The sequence below is a fragment of the Heptranchias perlo genome, chromosome 15 (assembly GCF_035084215.1).
Source record: "Heptranchias perlo isolate sHepPer1 chromosome 15, sHepPer1.hap1, whole genome shotgun sequence".
In the NCBI taxonomy this organism is placed as follows: domain Eukaryota; kingdom Metazoa; phylum Chordata; class Chondrichthyes; order Hexanchiformes; family Hexanchidae; genus Heptranchias; species Heptranchias perlo.
Window position 1 is genome coordinate 59,441,504 of NC_090339.1, and position 22,911 is coordinate 59,464,414.

Sequence of the window (22,911 nt, forward strand, 5' to 3'; positions counted from 1 at the left end):
CTCTCTATGTTGATGACATTTTTATTTGAGTTTAGAAGTTACATTGGCAGACTTTGCTCTCGTGGTAGTCCTCTCTGCGATTTTAACGCAGCTGTTAATCAATTTACTTCTATTTATTTTTAATGTCTTTTAACACCTCTGCTAATATAGAGGATGATAGGAATGTTTTACAAAATATGTTAAGTCTTGCGCCACTAATGCACAGCAGTCAATTCCTAGCCGTAGTTTTAAATTTGTCAGATGGCTACAGATTATATATAATAAACCACCCACCTCATAGCCTGTCCCACTGCTCAACGACAAAGCAAGACTTTGTTCTTTAACTTTGTCACATTCAGTACTTGAACCATCAATTGAGCATTCTGCAGCATTTATTAGTCACCATCCCCCAATTAAAGGTGTTCGCACCAGAACAGAGCAGCAAAAAATCAGTTTGTAGCTTAATTGCACCTTGCTTTTAATCATTGATCCTGCCAATTATTTTTGTCACAACTGATTGAAAAGCCAATATCAACGTTTAATACATTGGATAAGATGGAATCACGCTACTTATTATACAGTGAGAAGCTTTTTTCTCTTCCAATGTTTCCCCTCTTGTCCTTGAGACAGTGTAGAATTCCACTGGCCCCATCTTTTGTTTCTTTACTTGTCCCACTACCACCCTCCTTGCCTTGCACCATCATCCCTTTTGTCATTTAATCACTCCTGCCCTCCACCCTATCAGAGACCTTCCCTTTTGTTCTTTCCTCCCCTCCCCTTCCTTCCCACCCCTTTCCCTGGCTCTGTACTTGCTTAAAAACTGTTAACTCTTTAACATCTTCTAGTTCTGACGAAAGGTCATCGACCTGAAACGTTAACTCTGTTTCTTTCTCCACAGATGTTGCCTGACTTGCTGAGTATTTCCCAGCATTTTCTGTTTTTATTTTAGAATTCCATTGGTTGCCCTTTGGTATCTCTCCCTCTTGGCTAATCCTCAGGTTTGAACTTAGCGTTGCTGCCGGGCTTATTCAGCTGTGATGGTTTATTCTATCATCACCTGTCATCCACACATGCACATAGATAATAAATCAGGAGCAAGATCTCTGATCGATTTTACTCTTCCTACTCCCAAAGAGGGCAATTGCTGTGGTCCCAGCACTGTCAAGTTGAGACCAGCTAATTCAGGGCAGAGCAGGAATTGAACCTTGGCTTTTCCTGTTCTGGACCTGTACTGCCCATATAATATTTGCTGAGTTATTGAGGGCGCCCCCAAAATTTACATATGAACATTCAAACAATGACGGACACTAAAAGACCTTTTGGTCCATCTAGCCTCTTCCACACAACTGCGGTGCCTTGTCCATCACAATGTATGTACTCCCCACCCTACCAAAAACCATGTGATCTCCTGGGAGAGGTGAAAAACCAGATAAAAACCCAGGCCAATTTGGGCAAAAATATCTGGAAAATTCTTCTCCGAGCCCTTAGGCGATCGAAACTAGTCCAGGACATCACTCAGGCCCTCATTAATGTTATACATGATGTGGAGATGCCGGTGATGGACTGGGGTTGACAATTGTAAACAATTTTACAACACCAAGTTATAGTCCAGCAATTTTATTTTAAATTCACAAGCTTTCGGAGGCTTCCTCCTTCCTCACCTGAGGAAGGAGGAAGCCTCCGAAAGCTTGTGAATTTAAAATAAAATTGCTGGACTATAACTTGGTGTTGTAAAATTGTTTACTAATGTTATACAGTTTGAGGTGATCTCCGGCCCAGCCAGAAACAAATCCAGCTCTCACTTGAAGGAATCCATTTCCTGAGATATAACCTAGTACTGCCCTTATATAACTGAAAATTGTGACCCCTGGTTCTCCCTAACCCATTTAGTTGAAACAAGCTGTCTACATAAAAACAATCTATTCCCTTCATCATCTTGTAAACCTCGATTAGATCACCCCGAAGACTATGCTTCTCTAGAGTGTACAGTCCCTGCTCTTTGAGTCTATTTTAATAACCAAGATGCTTCCAACTGGAGTGTTGTGTCCAATTCTGGGCACTGTACTTTAGGAAGGATGTTAAGGCCTTAGAGAGAGTGCAGAAGAGATTTACTAGAATGATTCTAGAGATGAGGGACTTCAGTTATGTGGATAGACTGGAGAAGCTGGGGTTGTTTTCCTTAGAGCAGAGAAGGTTAAGGGGAGATTTGATTGAAGTGTTCAAAATCATGAAGGGTTTAGGTAAAGTAAATAAAGAGAAACTGTTCCCATTGGCGAAAGGGTCAAGAACCAGAGAACACTGATATAGGGTGATTGACAGAAGAACCAAAGGCAACATGAGGAAAAACATTTTTACGCAGCGAGTTGTTATAATCTGGAATGTGCTGCCTGAAAGGGTGGTGGAAGCAGATTCATTCGTGGCTTTCAAAAAGGAATTGGATAAATACTTGAAGGGAAAAAATTTGCAGAGCTTTGGGGAAAGAGCAGGGGAATGGGACTAACTGGATTGCTCAATAAACAGAGATAGACAAGAAAGGGTTACGGCAGAGAAGGAGCTTAATGGTGAAAGAGGGATTGCCTATTTAATGACTTGCTTATATTCTGTGCCAGAGATCAAGAGCCTCCCAGATCGAGGAGCAGTGTTCACAAAATTTACACAGCTATAGGGGTAGGGCAGGGGGAGTGGGACTAATTGGATTGCTCTTTCAAAGAGCCGGCATGGGCTCGATGGGCCGAAGGGCCTCCTCCTGTGTTGTAACCATTCTATGATTTTAATCTTGTGGCCCTCCTCTGCATCCTTTCCAAAGTCTCAATATCACCTACCATGTGAGGGGATCAAAACTGGACACAGTATTCCAACTGAGGCCTGACCATGGTCTTGTACAAGGACAAAATAGTCTGCCTTTAGCTTATGGCCAATTGTCTTATAGTTGATAGTCCTATAAATACATCACAGCCTTTAAAATATTTCACACTCAATAGGGTAAATTTGCCAATGCTGTGCTTGCGTTGTCGAGCCATGCCTGAAGGGAGCATAGGCCAGAGAACCTGCACTGCGATGGTGTGACCCAGTCATTGTCCTCCACTGCCTTCGAGTGCCCCACTCGGAACAGAAGAGCAGGACATTTACCCTTAAATGTCGAGTTATAAAACATCAACAAAATAAAGGGTTTTGGAAGGAAGGTATTATCCAACTACAAGCTCTTTGCTCCACCTGTCATGGTAGAAATTTTTAAGGAGTGACTGGCCAAAGAAAAATGAACTTGCATTTATATCGTGCCTTTCACAATATCAGGATGGCCCAAAGTGCTTTGCAGTCATGTGAGTACTTTTTGAAGTGTAGTCACTGTTGTAATGTAGGAAATGCATCAGCCAATTTGCACACAGCCATGGGATCTTTTACATCCACTTGAGAGGGCAGACCGGGCCTCTGTTTAACGCCTCACCCAGACGACGGCACCTCTGAAAGTACAGCACTCCCTTAATACTGCACTCGGAGTGTCAGCCTGGATTATGTACTCAAGTCTCTGGAGTGGGGCTTAAACCCACAACCTTCTGACTCAGAAGGCAAGAGTGCTACCACTGAGCCACACCTGACACACCTGTGATGGGTGGTATCCATTTCTTATCAGCTGCAGATCTACAGTAGCAAAAGGCAGCAACTTTGAGAAAAGACCTTTAATTTCCCAACCATCCAGTTGTTAAGTAATGACCTTCTTTGCAGATCACTAAAATGTAGATTATAACATTCAACACATTGCTCCAGTATTACAGTACTAAGATGAAAAATGACGTGCTTCATTCTTTTACTGCATGCACTCCTTTAAAAATAACCCACACTTAAAGAGTCATGAACGCGACCTTTGATGGATAGGATACGGGGAGTTGTAGACATGCATGGGGTGGAATTTCTGCAGAGGTTCTGCTGTAACTTTGGTGGAAACCCTGGAGAAACTGCATAAACCGAGAGGGTGAATTTCCGCAGGAATTCTCCCACTTGTTCACCATAACATCTGTGGAAGAACCGCAGAAAAACGGCGGACATGCTGTTTACGTCATTTTCCCGGGGGACTCTGCGGCTTTTTTTGCTGAAGTTTCGGTGGAGGAACAGGAAAATTCTGCAGAGACTCACCTGCCGCGTGCTTACCAAAATTACATCGTTTTTCGGTATTTCTGGGTATTCTAATTTCACTCCTGTTATTTTATGATCTTCGTTCCCTACCTCTCCTCCCATAACATCTGTTTCACGATGGATTTAAAATGTTGCTGCAACTTTGCTACGTTGAAGCCATGCTCAGACTGCAGCGTAAAATAGTTGCGATATGAGACGAATGGAAGGAAGTTATGATACTTTATAAAACACTGGTTCGACCACAACTGGAGTATCGTGTCCAGTTCTGGGCACACACTTTAGGAAAGATGTGAAGGCCTTAGGGAGAGTGCAGAAAAGATTTACGAGATTGATTCCAGGGATGAGGGACTTTAGTTACGTGGATAGACTGGAGAAGCTGGGGTTCTTCTCCTTGGAACAGAAATGGTTGCGAGGAGATTTGATTGAGGTATTCAAAATCATGAAGGGTCTCGACAGAGTAGATCGAGAGAAACTGTTCCCAAATGCAGAAGGGTCAAGAACTAGAGGATGTAGATTTAAAGCGATTCGCAAAGGAACCAAAGTTGACATGAGGAAAAACTTTTTTACGCAGTGAGTGATTAGTATCTGGAATGCACTAACAGGGGGGGTGGTGGAGGCAGATTCAATCATGGCTTTCAAAAGGGAACTGGATAAGTTCTTGAAAGGAAAAAAATTGCAGGGCGACAGGGAGAGGGCGGGGGAGTGGGACTAGCTGGATTGCTCTTGCATTGGGCTGGCATGGACATGATGAGCCAAATGGCCTCCTCCTGTGCTGTAACCTTTCTATGATTCTATGACATAGCAGATATCACAGAACTGAAAGTGGCTGCATCAAATGTTTAAGAGTTTGATAACTCGTGCAGTTTGGTGTCATTGTAAAATCCATAGTAAGGGTTTAACTTCTTAGATATGTTGACTGGAACAGTAAGACGCAAATAGCCACACACCCAGTCCTTTATTTTGTACATTAGGGAATCTGTCCTGAATATATCTCAATATTATCCCGAAAGCCCATGAGAATTTTAATTTATGTTGTTTTTCCACAGAATTTTCAGTCTGTTTTTATGGAGTGACCAAGGTTGAAGCGAAGAAAGAGAAAGCACGAGGAATAGAGGGTAGGTTGCACCAAGCTTGAACACCTGAGGGTTGGAGGAGGAGGAGGAGGAGAAGTCTGAAGGAGTGAGGAATTCCACCTCTACGACGTCTTGTGTACAAACGTATTAGAGTAGAAAACTGTACGATGAACCTCGAATTCAGCACAGCAGGAATACAGGGAGGAGGAGATGTGAGTAACACAGCATTTTTGCAGTTTAGCGTAAACAAGAGAAGTTCAAAGGAGCATTAACCATAGAATCATAGAATCATAGAAGTTTACAACATGGAAACAGGCCCTTCGGCCCAACATGTCCATGTCGCCCAGTTTATACAACTAAGCTAGTCCCAATTGCCTGCACTTGGCCCATATCCCTCTATACCCATCTTACCCATGTAACTGTCCAAATGCTTTTTAAAAGACAAAATTGTACCCGCCTCTACTACTGCCTCTGGCAGCTCGTTCCAGACACTCACCACCCTTTGAGTGAAAAAATTGCCCCTCTGGACCCTTTTGTATCTCTCCCCTCTCACCTTAAATCTATGCCCCCTCGTTATAGACTCCCCTACCTTTGGGAAAAGATTTTGACTATCTACCTTATCTGTGCCCCTCATTATTTTATAGACTTCTATAAGATCACCCCTTAACCTCCTACTCTCCAGGGAAAAAAGTCTCAGTCAATCCAACCTCTCCCTATAAGTCAAACCATCAAGTCCCGGTAGCATCCTAGTAAATCTTTTCTGCACTCTTTCTAGTTTAATAATATCCTTTCTATAATAGGGTGACCAGAACTGTACACAGTATTCCAAGTGTGGCCTTACTAATGTCTTGTACAACTTCAACAAGACATCCCAACTCCTGTCTTCAATGTTCTGACCAATGAAACCAAGCATGCCGAATGCCTTCTTCACCACCCTATCCACCTGTGACTCCACTTTCAAGGAGCTATGAACCTGTACTCCTAGATCTCTTTGTTCTATAACTCTCCCCAACGCCCTACCATTAACGGAGTAGGTCCTGGCCCGATTCGATCTACCAAAATGCATCACCTCACATTTATCTAAATTAAACTCCATCTGTCATTCATCGGCCCACTGGCCCAATTTATCAAGATCCCGTTGCAATCCTAGATAACCTTCTTCACTGTCCACAATGCCACCAATCTTGGTGTCATCTGCAAACTTACTAACCATGCCTCCTAAATTCTCATCCAAATCATTAATATAAATAACAAATAACAGCGGACCCAGCACCGATCCCTGAGGCACACCGCTGGTCACAGGCCTCCAGTTTGAAAAACAACCCTCTACAACCACCCTCTGTCTTCTGTCGTCAAGCCAATTTTGTATCCAATTGGCTACCTCACCTTGGATCCCGTGAGATTTAACCTTATGTAACAACCTACCATGCGGTACCTTGTCAAAGGCTTTGCTAAAGTCCATGTAGACCACGTCTACTGCACAGCCCTCATCTATCTTCTTGGTTACCCCTTCAAAAAACTCAATCAAATTCGTAAGACATGATTTTCCTCTCACAAAACCATGCTGACTGTTCCTAATTAGTCCCTGCCTCTCCAAATGCCTGTAGATCCTGTCTCTCAGAATACCCTCTAACAACTTACCCACTACAGATGTCAGGCTCACCGGTCTGTAGTTCCCAGGCTTTTCCCTGCCGCCCTTCTTAAACAAAGGCACAACATTTACTACCCTCCAATCTTCAGGCACCTCACCTGTAGCGGTGGATGATTCAAATATCTCTGCTAGGGGACCCACTATTTCCTCCCTAACCTCCCATAACATCCTGGGATACATTTCATCAGGTCCCGGAGATTTATCTACCTTGATACGCGTTAAGACTTCCAGCACCTCCATCTCTGTAATATGTACACTCCTCAAGACATCACTATTTATTTCCCCAAGTTCCCTAACATCCATGCCTTTCTCAACCGTAAATACCGATGTGAAATATTCATTCAGGATTTCACCCATCTCTTGTGGTTCTGCACATCGATGACCTTGTTGATCCTTAAGAGGCCCTACTCTCTCCCTAGTTACTCTTTTGCCCTTTATGTATTTGTAGAAGCTCTTTGGATTCTCCTTTGTCTTATCTGCCAAAGCAATCTCATGCCCCCTTTTTTGCCCTCCTGATTTCTCTCTTAACTCTACTCCGGCAATCTCTATACTCTTCAAGGGATCCACTTGATCCCAGCTGCCTATGCATGTCATATGCCTCCTTCTTTCTGACCAGGGCCTCAATCTCCCGAGTCATCCAAGGTTCCCTACTTCTACCAGCCTTGCCCTTCACTTTATAAGGAATGTGCTTACCCTGAACCCTGGTTAACACACTTTTGAAAGCTTCCCACTTACCAGACGTCCCTTTGCCTGCCAACAGACTCTCCCAATCAACTTCTGAAAGTTCCTGTCTAATACCATCAAAATTGGCCTTTCCCCAATTTAGAATTTTAACTTTTGGGCCAGACCTATCATTCTCCATAGCTATCTTAAAACTAATGGAATTATGATCACTGGTCCCAAAGTGATTCCTCACTAACACTTCTGTCACCTGCCCTTCCTTATTTCCCAAGAGGAGGTCAAGTTTTGCCCCCTCTCTAGACGGGCCATCCACATACTGAATGAGAAATTCCTCCTGAATACACTCAACAAATTTCTCTCCATCCAAGCCCCTAATGCTATGGCTGTCCCAGTCAATGTTGGGAAAGTTAAAGTCCCCTACTATTACCACCCTATTTTTCTTGCAGCTGTCTGTAATCTCCTTACATATTTGCTCCTCAATTTCCCGTTGACTATTTGGGGGTCTGTAGTACAATCCTATCAAAGTGATCTCTCCCTTCTTATTTTTCAGTTCTACCCATATAGACTCAGTGGGCGAACCCTCGGATATATTCCCTCTCACTACTGCCGTGATGTTCTCCCTAATCAAGAACGCAACTCCCCCTGCTCTCTTACCTCCTGCTCTATCTTTCCTATAGCATCTGTACCCTGGAACATTGAGCTGCCAGTCCTGCCCCTCCCTTAGCCATGTTTCAGTAATAGCTATAACATCCCAGTCCCATGTACCCATCCATGCCCTGAGTTCATCTGCCTTGCCCATCAGACTTCTTGCATTGAAATAAATGCAGTTTAATCTAGACTTCCATTGGTCTTTGCCCTGCTTTCTCAGACCATCTGTCCGGTCATGTTTTGTATACTCTCCCTTACTGCCTTTTGTTTCTGTCACCACTTTACTTCCCACTGACTTCCTGCATCGGTTCCCATCCCCCTGCCACATTAGTTTAAACCCTCCCCAACAGCACGAGCAAACACTCCCCCTAGGACATTGGTTCCAGTCCTGCCCAGATGCAGACCGTCCAATTTGTACTGGTCCCACCTCCCCCAGAACCGGTTCCAATGGCCCAGGAATTTGAATCCCTCCCTCTTGCACCATCTCTCAAGCCACGTATTCATCCTAGCTATCCTGTCATTCCTACTCTGACTAGCCCGTGGCACTGGTAGCAATCCTGAGATTACTACCTTTGAGGTCCTACTCTTTAGTTTAACTCCTAACTCCCTAAATTCAGCTTGTCGGACCTCATCCCGTTTTTACCTATATCGTTGGTACCTGTATGCACCACGACAACTGGCTGTTCACCCTCCCCCTCCAGAATGTCCTGCAGCCGCTCCGAGACATCCCTGACCCTTGCACCAGGGAGGCAACATACCATCCTGGAGTCTCGGTTGCGTCCGCAGAAACGCCTGTCTATTCCCCTTACAATCGAGTCCCCTATCACTATAGCTCTGCCACTCTTTTTCCTGCCCTCCTGTGCAGCAGAGCCAGCCACGGTGCCATGAACCTGGCCGCTGTCACCTTCCCCTGGTGAGCCATCTCCCCCAACAGTATCCAAAATGGTATACCTGTTTTGGAGGGAGATGACCGCAGGGGACCCCCTGCAGTGCCTTCCTACTCTTCCTCTGTCTGTTGGTCACCCATTCACTATCTCCCTCAGTAATTTTTATCTGTGGTGTGACCAACTCACTGAACGTGCTATCCACGACTTCCTCAGCATCGCGGATGCTCCAAAGTGAGTCCATCCGCAGCTCCAGAGCGGTCAAGCGGTCAAACAGTAGCTGCAGCTGGACACACTTCCCGCAGGTGAAGGAACCAGGGACACAGGAAGGATCCCTGAATTCCCACATCCCACAAGAGGAACATGACACGGGTCTGGGATCTCCTGCCATGACTTAACCCTTAAGTTAGCTTAACAACAACTACAATGTCAAGAAAAAAAAAAGGAAAGAGAAACTACTTACCAGTCACCAGCCAATCACTTACCTGTTGGCTGTGACTTCGTGCCTCCAGCAGCTGCAGTAGCTCAATCCTCCTCCTAGTCAACTTGCTTGCCCTCTTCACAGTGCCTCCTTTTTTTTTGGTTAGAGGAGGAGGGAGGGAGGGAAACACAAGTGTAGTGTTTCGGGTTTAACTGCTCCTCGAACCATTAACAGTATCAATAAGCAGAGATAGACAAGAAAGGGTTATGGCAGAGGAGGAGCTTAATGGTGAATGAGGGATTGCCTATCTAATGACTTGCTTATATTCTGTGCCAGAGATCAAGAGCCTCCCAGATCGGGGGAGTAGTGTTCACAAAATTTACACAGCTATGGGGAAAGAGCAGGGGGAGTGGGACTAATTGGCTAGCTCTTTCAAAGACCCGGCACAGGCACGATGGGCCTAATGGCCTCCTTCTGTGCAGTATCATTCTATGATCTTAGATGGACTTTTGCTGCCTTAGCATTTGAGAGCTGTTGAGTAGAACAGAAGTATTTTGTATGAAAGATGACACCTAGCTTCTTGGACAAAAGCAAAATACTGTGGATGCTGGAAATCTGTTATAAAAACAGAAAATGCTGGAAACACTCGGCAGGCCAGGCACAGCATCTGTGGAGAGAGAAACAGAGTTAACGTTTCAGGCCGATGAGCTTTCATCACAACTGGAAGATGTTAGAGATTTAACTGTTTTTAAGCAAGTACGGATCCAGGGAAAAAGTGTGTGGGGTGGGAAAGAACAAAAGGGAGAGGAATTTGATAGGGTGGAGGGCAGGAGTGATTCAGTGACAAAAGGGATGATGGTGCGAGGCAAATAATGTCGAAACAAAAGATCGGACCAGAGGAGGTGTAAGTGGTTACAGCAGAATAGCAGAGGGGGAAGGCAATCATGAAAGGTCATCGGCCTTTCATGTTAACTCTGTTTCTCTCTCCACAGATGTTGCCTGACCTGCTGAGTGTTTTCCAGCATTTTCTGCTTTTATTCCTATCTTCTTGGGAGCAGTTTTAGCAATGCAGATTTAGAAGTTCCATTCGAGGCAGGAGGAGTTGGTGAGGCCAATAACGTTGGTAGATAAAGGAGGACTGACGATGGAGACGGCTGAGGTACGAGGTAATAGCTGCTGGCCCAACTTGCAAAAGACATTTACATTCACAAATTGATACACACTAGTATTTTATTGTTCCCCCATGAGTCACAGTTCAACAGAGCACAGCCAGAGCACAAGCTAACCACAGGGCTGTTATATATTACATAAAATAGCCTACAGGAGGAGAGGCAATCATATCCTGCTGCATTTATCCATAGTACAGTGACACCTGGCTCCAGAACCCATTGTAGAATGAACCAGTTGTGACTGTACTATTAAGATGCACCTTCTAAAAAAAAATATGCATGAGCTCCTATTTAAAAGCATCTCTCTGCAAATCCCAACAGATGATTAACACATATGGATGTAGATATTGCCTTTGGTTTATAATAATTCAACGACATTCTAAACAGAAGGTCGAAGTATGAAGTGAGCAAAATCACTACAGACTCCTGTTGTTCTGGAATCAGCAGTATAAAATAGAACATCATTAAATAGATTGGGGTGCTGGGCATACCAAAATATTTTTAAAACGCTGCTCTTCAGGCTGTTAGTCATATAACTCAAACCCCATGCTGGCAGACCCGTGAAAGCACTTGTGACTGAAAGTGCTGTCAAAGTCTCACAACGCCAGTTTTTGAGATAATCAGGCTGATTTTCATTGGATAAAATTGGGGAAAATAAGCAACTGACGATAATCTTTGCAGAAGCCAAATAATATAATTCTGTTGACAATATAGAGTCCTGTAAAATGCAAGGTTCAGGGGTGTTGACGACATGGCCTGTAATTAATCTAATCTAGCTTCTTAGGTCAAGTGATTCAACTTGCAGCAGAATTGCAGAATTCTTCCGCATGCAGAATGGTGAGACAACAAATTCCTGTTATGGTCTGTATGTGATTATTATCTGATGGGGAGATTATTAATAGCATGAATTCTCTTTAATATTTCTTTATTTTCTGTATATAGTCATTATAACATTTTACATTTTGAATTAATTTATTAACTATCGCTGTACCGATACTGAATGGAACTTTTGTATTGATATTGAATTAGGAGACTGTCCCTCAAATGTTCTGACCGCACTAGAAGTTGTCTTGTGATTGGCAGCTGCAGTGTACAGTCAAGATGATCGCGAAGAGCACAGTTAATTAGCTCTGGAGTCTCAAGTTATTGACTGGAGATAATAACAGACATTACAGAAGTGGAAGCAACAGACTGAGATTCTACCAGAGGAAAGAGACACATCAAACAAGGAATAGTTGATGCCAGCAAAGCCAGCTTTCTACAGCAGGTGTATATGTTCTGCTTAGAATCATACAGAACAGAAGGAGGCCAATCGGCCCATCGTGCCTGTGCCTGCTCTTTGAAAGAGCTATCCAATTAGTCCCACTCCCCCCTGCTCTTTCCCCATAGCCCTGCAATTTTTTCCTTTTCAAGTATATATCCAATTCCCTTTTTAAAAGTTGCTATTGAATTTGCTTCCACCGCCCTTTCAGGCAGTGCATTCCAGATCATAACAACTCGCTGTGTAAAAAAAATTCTCCTCATCTCTCCTCTGTTTTTTTTGCCAATTAGCTTAAATCTGTGTCCTCTGGTTATCGATCCTCCTGCCATTTTCTCCCTATGTACTCTGTCAAAACCCCTCATAGTTTTAACACCTCGATTAAACCTCCCCTTATCCGTCTCTGCTCCAAAGAGAACAATCCCAGCTCCTCTAGTCTCTCCACATATCTGAAGATCCAGGTGCATTTATTCTACAGCGTGATTGTCAGCTAATTTGGCAGATACCGTACTTCACTGCAGCTCCTGCATTGTGCTTTTTGACTTTAAACTGCTTTGTGTTATATGTATCAGTCATACACTTGTAAAAAAAAATGATAATTTTTAGGCACCGAGAGTGTAACCATTGCTCAGCTTTCTAAGACTATCCCTCAAACTGTGCGCTTCCCAGTGAAGCTTGAAGTGGTTGCCGACCCACCAAGCAGCTGGAAAAGCTTTCGAAGAAAATGGAACGACTGTGAGACGACTTCACATCTATCTAAGTAGCCGAAAGATGTCAGAACTGCTACAGCAATTATTTGTGTGGGTGGAGAGGCCTTCAGACCGACTCTAGTTCTGAGACAGATGAAACGAGACTAACACTGATGTTGCTCCTACCAAGATGGAACGGTTCAGTGCTGGGGAAATCAATGAAACCTGTGAACACTACAGATTCAACAACTGGGACCGAGGAGTTGGTGGAAGAATGATGAATGCAGTACGCCTTCGTAGCTTAGCCAGAATGTGCAACCGTGGGGCTTCAGGGGAAAGCCTAATCCAAATCAGAATGGTTACTGACATACAGAACCAGTGGAACTGGGAAGAGACTTTTCTAAATACAAAATCTGTCCTTAAAGAAGGATTTGCATTTATATAGTGCATTTCACGGCCTCAAGGCATCCCAAAGTGCTTCACAGCAAATGAAATACTTTTGAAGTGTAGCCATTGTTGTAATGTAGGAAAATGTGGTAGCCAATTTTGTGCACAGCAAGGTCCCACAAACAGCAATGAGACAATGACCAGATAATCAGTTTTAGTGATGTTGGGTGAGGAATAAATATTTGCCAGGACTTCCCTGCTCTTCTTCAAAAAAAACGCCATGGGATCTTTTACTGAGAGGGCAGACGGGGCTTCTGTTTGACGTCATATCTGAACAACGACACCTCGGACAGTGCAGCACTCCCTCAATACTGGCACTGAAGTTTTAGCCTGGATTTTGTGCTCAAGTCTTTGGAGTGGGACTTGAACCCACAACCTCCTGACTCTGAGCCAAGGCTGTAGTTGGTGAATTGACAGGTGAACAGCTGAAAGGAATAAGTGGTGTGGTATTTAGCAATGAAAAAGGATAAAAGAACACAATATTTGAAGTCCAAGACATTTTTAAGCATTCCTAAAATAGACTGTAAATGCATCACATCCAAAAGAAAGAATCCTGTCCTGGTTTGTGGTTGGACGTTGGATGTAGAGAATGGAACCTTTTCTCAACCAAGTTTCTAAAGTCCATGGCCTGGACATTTGATGTTGCTGTGCCCGTTTTTACAGGTGTAAAACGGGCACAGCAACAGACGTAAAACGGGTGCGAAAGCATCCAATATAGTGGGCGGTGTGCACGCTCACACGTTCTGTGCCGAAGTGCGCCGCCTGCCATATTGGTATAGGACTCAAAATAGGCGTCCAGGAACTTTGCCTGAAACGGGCATTGGGCCCTTTGCATATGCAAATAAGGGGCCTAACGCCTATTTGATGCCCCCTTTATCAAATTGGTTTACCCTGAATGCAGCCAGTGTGGTCTACATGTGGCCTAACCCCCCACCCCCTCCTAAACCTAACCCAAGGGCAGCAGTGGCCTGAAATTACAATCGTCTGCCGCGAGATGCCTGGCGATGCTCAGCATGTAACTGAGGCCCGAGGCCAACATCGGGTGTGCCTTGGGCCTACCTGTTCTGGCGCCTACCGATTTCTAGATCCATAAATCAGGACAAAGGCAAGCAATGGTTACATACTAGACATGAATCTATCGTGATTTAGATGAAGGTTGCATCGGAACAGGAGGAACATTCTAACATTTTAACACTTGAAGTTGTTGGGTCTGCGGTACACAAATACACCCACACATTGTATTCCAGCATTCTCATACACAGCAGGTTCCAGCTAGACTGTGCTACAGTCAACACTATACCAGAGAATGAATATCAAAGACTGTTTGACAACCCAACAGCTGCAGGATGCTAATAGATCATTCCCGATAGTCGACAAAACAGAAATGAAGCCATTAGGGAGAAGAAGAATTGGTGTTAGCAAACCAAGAAATGACACTGAGTTCCAAATTGTGCAAAGTGGGTGCTGATCATACAACATATACAACTTTGAAAAGTGATTTCTGACCCAGCATAGACTCAGTGGTAGCACTCTCAGCTATGAGTCAGAAGGTTGTGGGTTCATAGCCCAACTTCAGAGATTTGAGTACATAATCCTGGCTGATACATCAGCCCTGCACTGTTGGAGGTACTGCCTTTTGGATGAGAAATTAAACCAAGGCACTGTCTTCCCTCTTGGGTGAATGTAAAAGATCCCACGGCACTAATTGAGGGAGCAGGGAGCTCTCCTGGTGTCCTGGCCAATATTTATCTGTAACATCACTAAAAGAGATTATCCAATAATGTATCGGATTGTTGTTTGTGGAACCTTGCTGCTGCGTTTCCTACATTACAACAGTGACTGCACTTCAAAAGTACTTAATTGTCTGTAAAGCGCTTTGGGGTGTCCTGAGGATGTTAAAGGCACTTTGTAATTACATGTTCTTTCTTTTATGAGAACATTATGACCATTGATGGTTCATAAAAACTCATAAAACAAAATTTAGCAGCCAAGTACCAGGGTGTCATCAAAACAGAAGCAAAGTTAGAAGGCATTCTCCAACTTCCCAAAGTCCCAACGATACAATTACCACCAGGCAACTGCACATTTACAAGCTTGCTGATGTAAGAGTTCTTGCACCAATTGATATCCTGACTGACTAAGTCTGCTTCGTGGTACTGGTGATGAAAGCAAATGATAAAGTAAGTCGGTGCATTGATCCAAAGCCACTTGACAAAGTTCCAAAGCATAATTACTACCCAAACTAGTTGGAAGTGAAACTTCACTGTTGCGGATACAAAGAAAGGGTTTTGGCATGTTGTACCCAAGGAAGAATTGTGTTTGCTGATTATCTTTTCAATCTTATTTGAAAGACACAGATGGCTGTGACGGACTTTTGAAATCTCTCTAGCTCCTGATGAATTCAGGGAAGGCTACACAAGGCATTAAAAAACATTGTAAGGAATCACTGTTAGAATGCCAATATCAAAGTCTATGGTACAGGATATATTCAAGACTGAGAGGGAGAGATTTTTAGACTCTAGGGGAATCAAGAAACATGGGGATCGGACGGGAAAGTGGAGTTGAGGTCGAAGATCAGCCATGATCTGATTGAATGGCGGAGCAGGCTCGAGGGGCCGAATGGTCTACTCCTGCTCCTATTTCTTATGTTCTAGGAACAGGATCATGCTGAGAAACTAGAGGCCCCAATGAAACATTGCCAAAAAAAAGGATAACATGAAGGTTAAAGAGTGAAAAATGAAATATGTGGGCCATCGGCTCTCTAAAGGTGAACTAAAACCAGATTCTGCTACACAGTGCTTAACATGCTTCCTGTCACTGACAGACAAGGAAACCAGAGTCTTATTGGAACTGTCTGCATCGACTTACTCCAATTGCTCTTCTTTGTGACCTACTGAAGAAAGAACATGAATTCACATGACAGTGTCGCCATGAGAGTGTCTGGATGAGGTCAAAAAGAACATCTCTGAAGCACCGATACCAAAATACCTTGACACCAATAAGGGTTGAAGGATTATGGACTTTTAAATACCAGTTTTAAGGAAACCCTGGATTGTTCAAAAAGCTGAATTTGGTTAAAAGTATTAACAACAAAGGGTAGAACACAGAATTGTTAACCTAGCTTAGAAGGTTAAAAGAGACGATATACTTTTGCGGGGATAAGAGATGAGGTTGAAGAAGACAGCTGCCTAGCTAGACCTTGTGAGATGGTGGGAATGTTTTTTGCATCAGAAAGAGGGGATGGAAAGTTACTGAGAAGTTTGGTTTGCCAGCAGCCAGTGTATAAAGAAGGGCTGTTTAACCCTCTAAAAGAAGGAAAGAAAAGTCTGCAGTTGGCGGGGGAAGGAGTTCACTGTCCGAGAAGAAAGACTTGGATGTGCACTTGAAGCGCCGTAATCTACATGGCTCTGGACGAAGAGCTGGAAAATGGGATTAGGCTGGATAGCTCTTTCTCGGCTGGCACAGACATGATGGGCCGAATGGCCTCCTCCTGTGCCATAAATTTCCATGATTCTACGACATCAGACAAGGGAGTGATCAACCCTTTGATTTGGGCGTTATACAGACTCTCTTTTTAAGGTTGTATTATTGTTAACTATTTATTGAATAATTGATAGAAGTAATAAAGCATAATTGATTTTGCCAATATGGTGCCTTATGTTTGTGACTCATCTTCCCCTTGGATTTGAACCTAAAAATCTGTGGACATTGGAGTGAACTCCTACAAAGTGGGTAAAATCCTACAGGGTGTACTTCTACACTGTAATACATCTGAAAGAGGACTGAAAGCATTCCTCAGGCCCACATAGGAGTAACTCATTGCCAAGGTGAGGATGTATTTGTAAGAGTTTCATCTTGAAGAGGTGTACCAATGAAAGGGGAGTGATCAGAAGTTGGAATGTTTGATCTTGAAGGAAGTATCACATTTAGAAGTGTTAGGGCAGTTTAAGATGAATACAAAAAAAAAATCAAAAAGGCTAATGGAATGTTAGCCTTTATAGCAAGAGGGCTGGAATATAAAGGTGAAGAAGTTTTGCTACAGCTATACAAAGCCCTGGTTAGCATCTGGAGCACTGTGTACAGTTCTGGGCACCACACCTTAGAAAGGATACATTGGCCTTGGAAGGAGTGCAGCGCAGATTCACCAGAATGTTACCAGGAATCCAAGGGTTAAATTATGTGGCAAGATTACATAAACTAGGCTTGTATTCCCTGGAATATATAAGGTTAAGAGGTGATTTGATTGAGGCTTTTAAGATTTTAAGAAACTTTTACTGCTTGGCTGGGAGTCTAGGACAAGGGGACATAACCTTAAAATCGGAGCCAGGCCATTCATAGAATCATAGAATCATAGAAGTTACAACATGGAAACAGGTCCTTCGGCCCAACATGTCCATGTCGCCCAGTTTATACCACTAAGCTAGTCCCAATTGCCTGCACTTGGCCCATATCCCTCTATACCCATCTTACCCATGTAACTGTCCAAATGCTTTTTAAAAGACAAAATTGTACCCGCCTCTACTACTGCCTCTGGCAGCTCGTTCCAGACACTTACCACCCTTTGAGTGAAAAAATTGCCCCTCTGGACCCTTTTGTATCTCTCCCCTCTCACCTTAAATCTATGTCCCCTCGTTATAGACTCCCCAACCTTTGGGAAAAGATTTTGATTATCTACCTTATCTATGCCCCTCATTATTTTATAGACTTCTATAAGATCACCCCTTAACCTCCTACTCTCCAGGGAAAAAAGTCCCATTCTATCTAACCTCTCCCTATAAGTCAAACCATCAAGTCCCGGTAGCATCCTAGTAAATCTTTTCTGCACTCTTTCTAGTTTAATAATATCCTTTCTATAATAGGGTGACCAGAACTGTACACAGTATTCCAAGTGTGGCCTTACTAATGTCTTGTACAACTTCAACAAGACATCCCAACTCCTGTATTCAATGTTCTGACCAATGAAACCAAGCATGCCGAATGCCTTCTTCACCACCCTATCCACCTGTGACTCCACTTTCAAGGAGCTATGAACCTGTACTCCTATATCTCTTTGTTCTATAACTCCCCCCAGCGCCCTACCATTAACGGAGTAGGTCCTGGCCCGATTCGAGCTACCAAAATGCATCACCTCACATTTATCTAAATTAAACTCCATCTGCCATTCATTGGCCCACTGGCCCAATTTATCAAGATCCCGTTGCAATCCTAGATAACCTTCTTCACTGTCCACAATGCCACCAATCTTGGTGTCATCTGCAAACTTACTAACCATGCCTCCTAAATTCTCATCCAAATCATTAATATAAATAACAAATAACAGCGGACCCAGCACTGATCCCTGAGGCACACCGCTGGTCACAGGCCTCCAGTCTGAAAAACAACCCTCTACAACCACCCTCTGTCTTCTGTCGTCAAGCCAATTTTGTATCCAATTGGCTACCTCACCTTGGATCCCGTGAGATTTAACCTTATGCAACAACCTACCATGCGGTACCTTGTCAAAGGCTTTGCTAAAGTCCATGTAGACCATGTCTACTGCACAGCCCTCATCTATCTTCTTGGTTACCCCTTCAAAAAACTCAATCAAATTCGTGAGACATGATTTTCCTCTCACAAAACCATGCTGACTGTTCCTAATCAGTCCCTGCCTCTCCAAATGCCTGTAGATCCTGTCTCTCAGAATACCCTCTAACAACTTACCCACTACAGATGTCAGGCTCACCGGTCTGTGGTTCCCAGGCTTTTCCCTGCCTCCCTTCTTAAACAAAGGCACAACATTTGCTACCCTCCAATCCTCACCTGTAGCTGTCGATGATTCAAATATCTCTGCTAGGGGACCTGCAATTTCCTCCCTAACCTCCCATAACTTCCTGGGATACATTTCATCAGGTCCCGGAGATTTATCTACCTTGATGCGCATTAAGACTTCCAGCACCTCCCTCTCTGTAATATGTACACTCCTCAAGACATCACTATTTATTTCCCCAAGTTCCCTAACATCCATGCCTTTCTCAACCGTAAATACCGATGTGAAATATTCATTCAGGATCTCACCCATCTCTTGTTGATCCTTAAGAGGCCCTACTCTCTCCCTAGTTACTCTTTTGCCCTTTATGTACTTGTAGAAGCTCTTTGGATTCGCCTTTGCCTTATCTGCCAAAGCAATCTCATGTCCCCTTTTTGCCCTCCTGAGAGAAGTTTGGAAACAGTTCTTCACCCAAAGGGTGGTAGAAGTGTGGAACTGACTCCCACAAAAAGCAGTAGGTGCTAGCTCAATTAATCATTTTAAATCTGAGATTGATAAATGTTTGCTAGCCAAGGGTATTAAGGGATATGGAGCCAAGGCGGGTGGTTGGAATTAGGATACAGATCAGCCATGATCTCATTGCATGGCAGAACAGGCTCAAGGGGCTGAATGGCCTTCTCCTGTTCCTATTTTCCTATGTTTGCTAGCTGCTAGAAGCACATGATATATATATATATATATATATAGCAAGAGTTGATCTAACTGAGTGATGCCCTTCTCATGTTAGATTTATGGCACATGTTTGAAAGAGACTCTTCTTAAGCTGGACCTCAGGGTATCTTCTGTGAAAAACAAGCCTCTCTTTGTAGACTGATATTATTGGTACAATTAGGATTTATTTCTTGGCACCTTCTGGTCTCTTCCAGTGTGTGCAATGGTACGGCAAGATCTATGAAAGATAGGCTGTATAGGGGGACTGGCCAATCCCATGAACACAGGCAGCAGGAAATTCCATTTCACCATATTAAACAGGTTGTCTGGATCTAGTGAAAGTGTCATGGTCAGGGGCTTAGTGCTTTCACAGTGGTTGGAAGCCTTAATTTGAATCAATACTTTCAAATTCCTGTTGACATGGAATATGAGAGTAAATTCAGTGAAGAGTTACACACGAAGGGAGCACAGGTCAGAGAATTGACGCCAAAGTGTTGTTGTCCTCAAACCCCATGGTCCCTTCAAACCCGGCTTCTCACTGGGATCACAGATTGACAAATCTACACTATGATCAGTGGGTTGCATGCTGTTTGAGTTCTTTGTGCTTGTTGGGTATTGGCACAATTATAACTATTTTGAAAGTGCCTGAGAGGGTGCTTTTATTTTAAATGTGGTGATCGAGTTTCAGATGCATGTGTTGGTCTGTTTGTAATGTTTTGTATCATTCAGCCAGGACTCTGTGAAGCCCAAATACTTGTTGTATTGCATCCTTTTGACTACTTTCTTGTTTTAACTGGTCTAAATTGTAAAATCCAACGACCGTGCGACCTTCTTTGAGGGAGGAAGATCTGCCGGATTGCCGATAGTTTTGTGTTGTGTAATGTGAGATTCTGAGGTATCTAGTGAAGCAAGTGATGTTTCAAAGTGTGTTTTTGCCTTAATTCTCTGAATGGACATCCTGATGATCATATTGATAAGGTCCCGTATAGTGCTTAGCATTTATGGAGCAGTAACAGGGCTGAGAGCAGAGTGATATCTCTATTACTATTTTTTAAAAATCAATTTGTATTTCTACTTATTTTTATTCTCTTTTACTTTACTCTTCCCCTTAACAGAACAAATGAAAAACAAACCTGCATTTATATCACACCTTTCATGACCTCAGGATGTCCCAAAGCTCTTTATAGCCAATTAAGCACGTTTGAAATGTAGTTACTGTTGTAATGAAGGAAACAAGGCAGCCAATTTGCACACAGCAAAGTCCCACAAATACCAACCAGATATTCTGTTTTAGTGATGTTGCTTGAGGGATAAATATTGGCCAGGACACCAGGGAGAAGTCCCACTCTTCAAATAGTGCCATGGGATCATCAATAGTCCATCCACCTGAGATAGCAGACAGAGCCTCACATTAACATCTCATCCAAAAGATGGTGCCTTCTGAGAGTACAACACTCCCTCAGTATTGCACTGGGAGTGTCAGCCTAGATTAAGTGCTTAATTCTCTGGAGTGGGATTTAGAACCCACAAACTTCGGACTCAGAGGTGACAGTGCTACTAACTGAGCCACAGCTAACACGTACAGCCACTTATGTAACACATTCCACCAAGAATGGAAGAACATTGCCCACAGACCCTAGGAGAAATGGTACTCTTCTGGTTTGAAAAAAGAGGTATCGTGCTGAGCTGGTGTTGTGTAGACCATCCTGTAGACTGGGAAATTGTTTGTGGTGGGAAAGTCTGTATGTTGCTACTCCAACAAGGATAGAAGCAATATCTAACCTAGTGCAGGATAATTAAGCAGAACAAGGAGGCAACCTTAAAATTGAAGAGCGTTTTGGAAACACAATAACTCGGCTTAATTTAAGAATAGAACAGGAAAAAGAAAAGTCGAGGACAAAGGCCGGGTGGGAAAAGAAAGCAAAATTACAGCGAGGTGAAAAGGGACCTTGACCAATATACACTTGGGAGTCACTGGGTAGCAATCATCAGAGTGGGAACCTGAGATGAATTTCCCTTCTCTAAACCTAGGGTGCTGAGTGCTAATTATAGCACTCCTAATACCATAGATTGTCTAACTTAGCCCAGAAAAGGGACTCAACTAGGGACCACCCTGCTCAGCCTGGCTGAGCTACTTACTGTGCAACTTGGTGAGCTATTGGTGTAGCCCAGCTTCTTTCTGGTTTAAAAAATTCATAACATTTCAAAGAACAGGTTTATAAAAAGAGGCCCAGAATCTTATGCTTTGTGGGACATTCGGTACTGAAATGGTAAATAAACCTTGTAAAGTGCAAGAGTTGATGAGACAAAGTATATCAATTTTGCCTTGTGCAATATGGAACCTATTCCAATAATTGGTTTTTTGGTAATTATGTTTTAAGTAGTCAAACCATTATTATATTTCCAATAAAAAAAAGCACTTGCTGAAGATATTGAAAAAAATCCATTAACTTTTCTGTGCGTAAAAGTACCTTAAAATCAGTTCACCATGTTGCAAGTTCACATTTAAATTTTGATAATTTTCCCAAACCAATTATGCAAATGTAACTTTGAATTACAAAGGGACTTCTCTTTCATTACTTAGCTGCAGGGTAAACTAGAGAACCTTTAGTTTCAGTAATTATAATTATAGCTTTTGATAAAAATGCATTGTGCACTCGTACAGTTGGTGGCGAGATCTGAGCAGCTCTTTCCGATAAGAATAAAAAGGAGTCACCTAATCACTCAAATTAAAGAAGCCGTGGTTAAGCCCCTTCCTGGTTAAATCACTATGCTTCAGTGACGGTGGTATCTTTAAAGAGAAAGAAAGAAAGACTTGTATTTATATTGCGCCTTTCATGTTCTCAGGACATCTAAAGTGCTTTACAGCCAATGAAGTACTTTTGAAGTGTAGTCACTGTTGTAATGTAGGAAACGCGGCAGCCAATTTGCACACAGCAAGATCCCACAAACAGCAATGAGATAATGACCAGATAATTTATTGGTGATGTAGGTTGAAGGATAAATACAGCCAATGAAGTACTTTTTGAAGTGTAGTCACTGTTGTAATGTAGGGAAACCTGGCAATTTTCCCCACCAAGGTCCCACAAACTGCAATGTGATAATGACCAGATAATCTGTTTTAGTGACGTTGATTGGGGGATAAATATTGGCCAGGACACCCGGGAGAGCTCCCCTTCTCTTCTTTGGAATTGTGCCTTGGGAATCTTCTTAGAATCATAGAATCATAGAAGTTTACAACATGGAAACAGGCCCTTCGGCCCAACATGTCCATGTCGCCCAGTTTATACCACTAAGCTAGTCGCAATTGCCTGCACTTGGCCCATATCCCTCTATACCCATCTTACCCATGTAACTGTCCAAATGCTTTTCTTCAACGGAAATACAATTTTTTTCCCTTTCTTTTGTACCTTTACTGCTCTT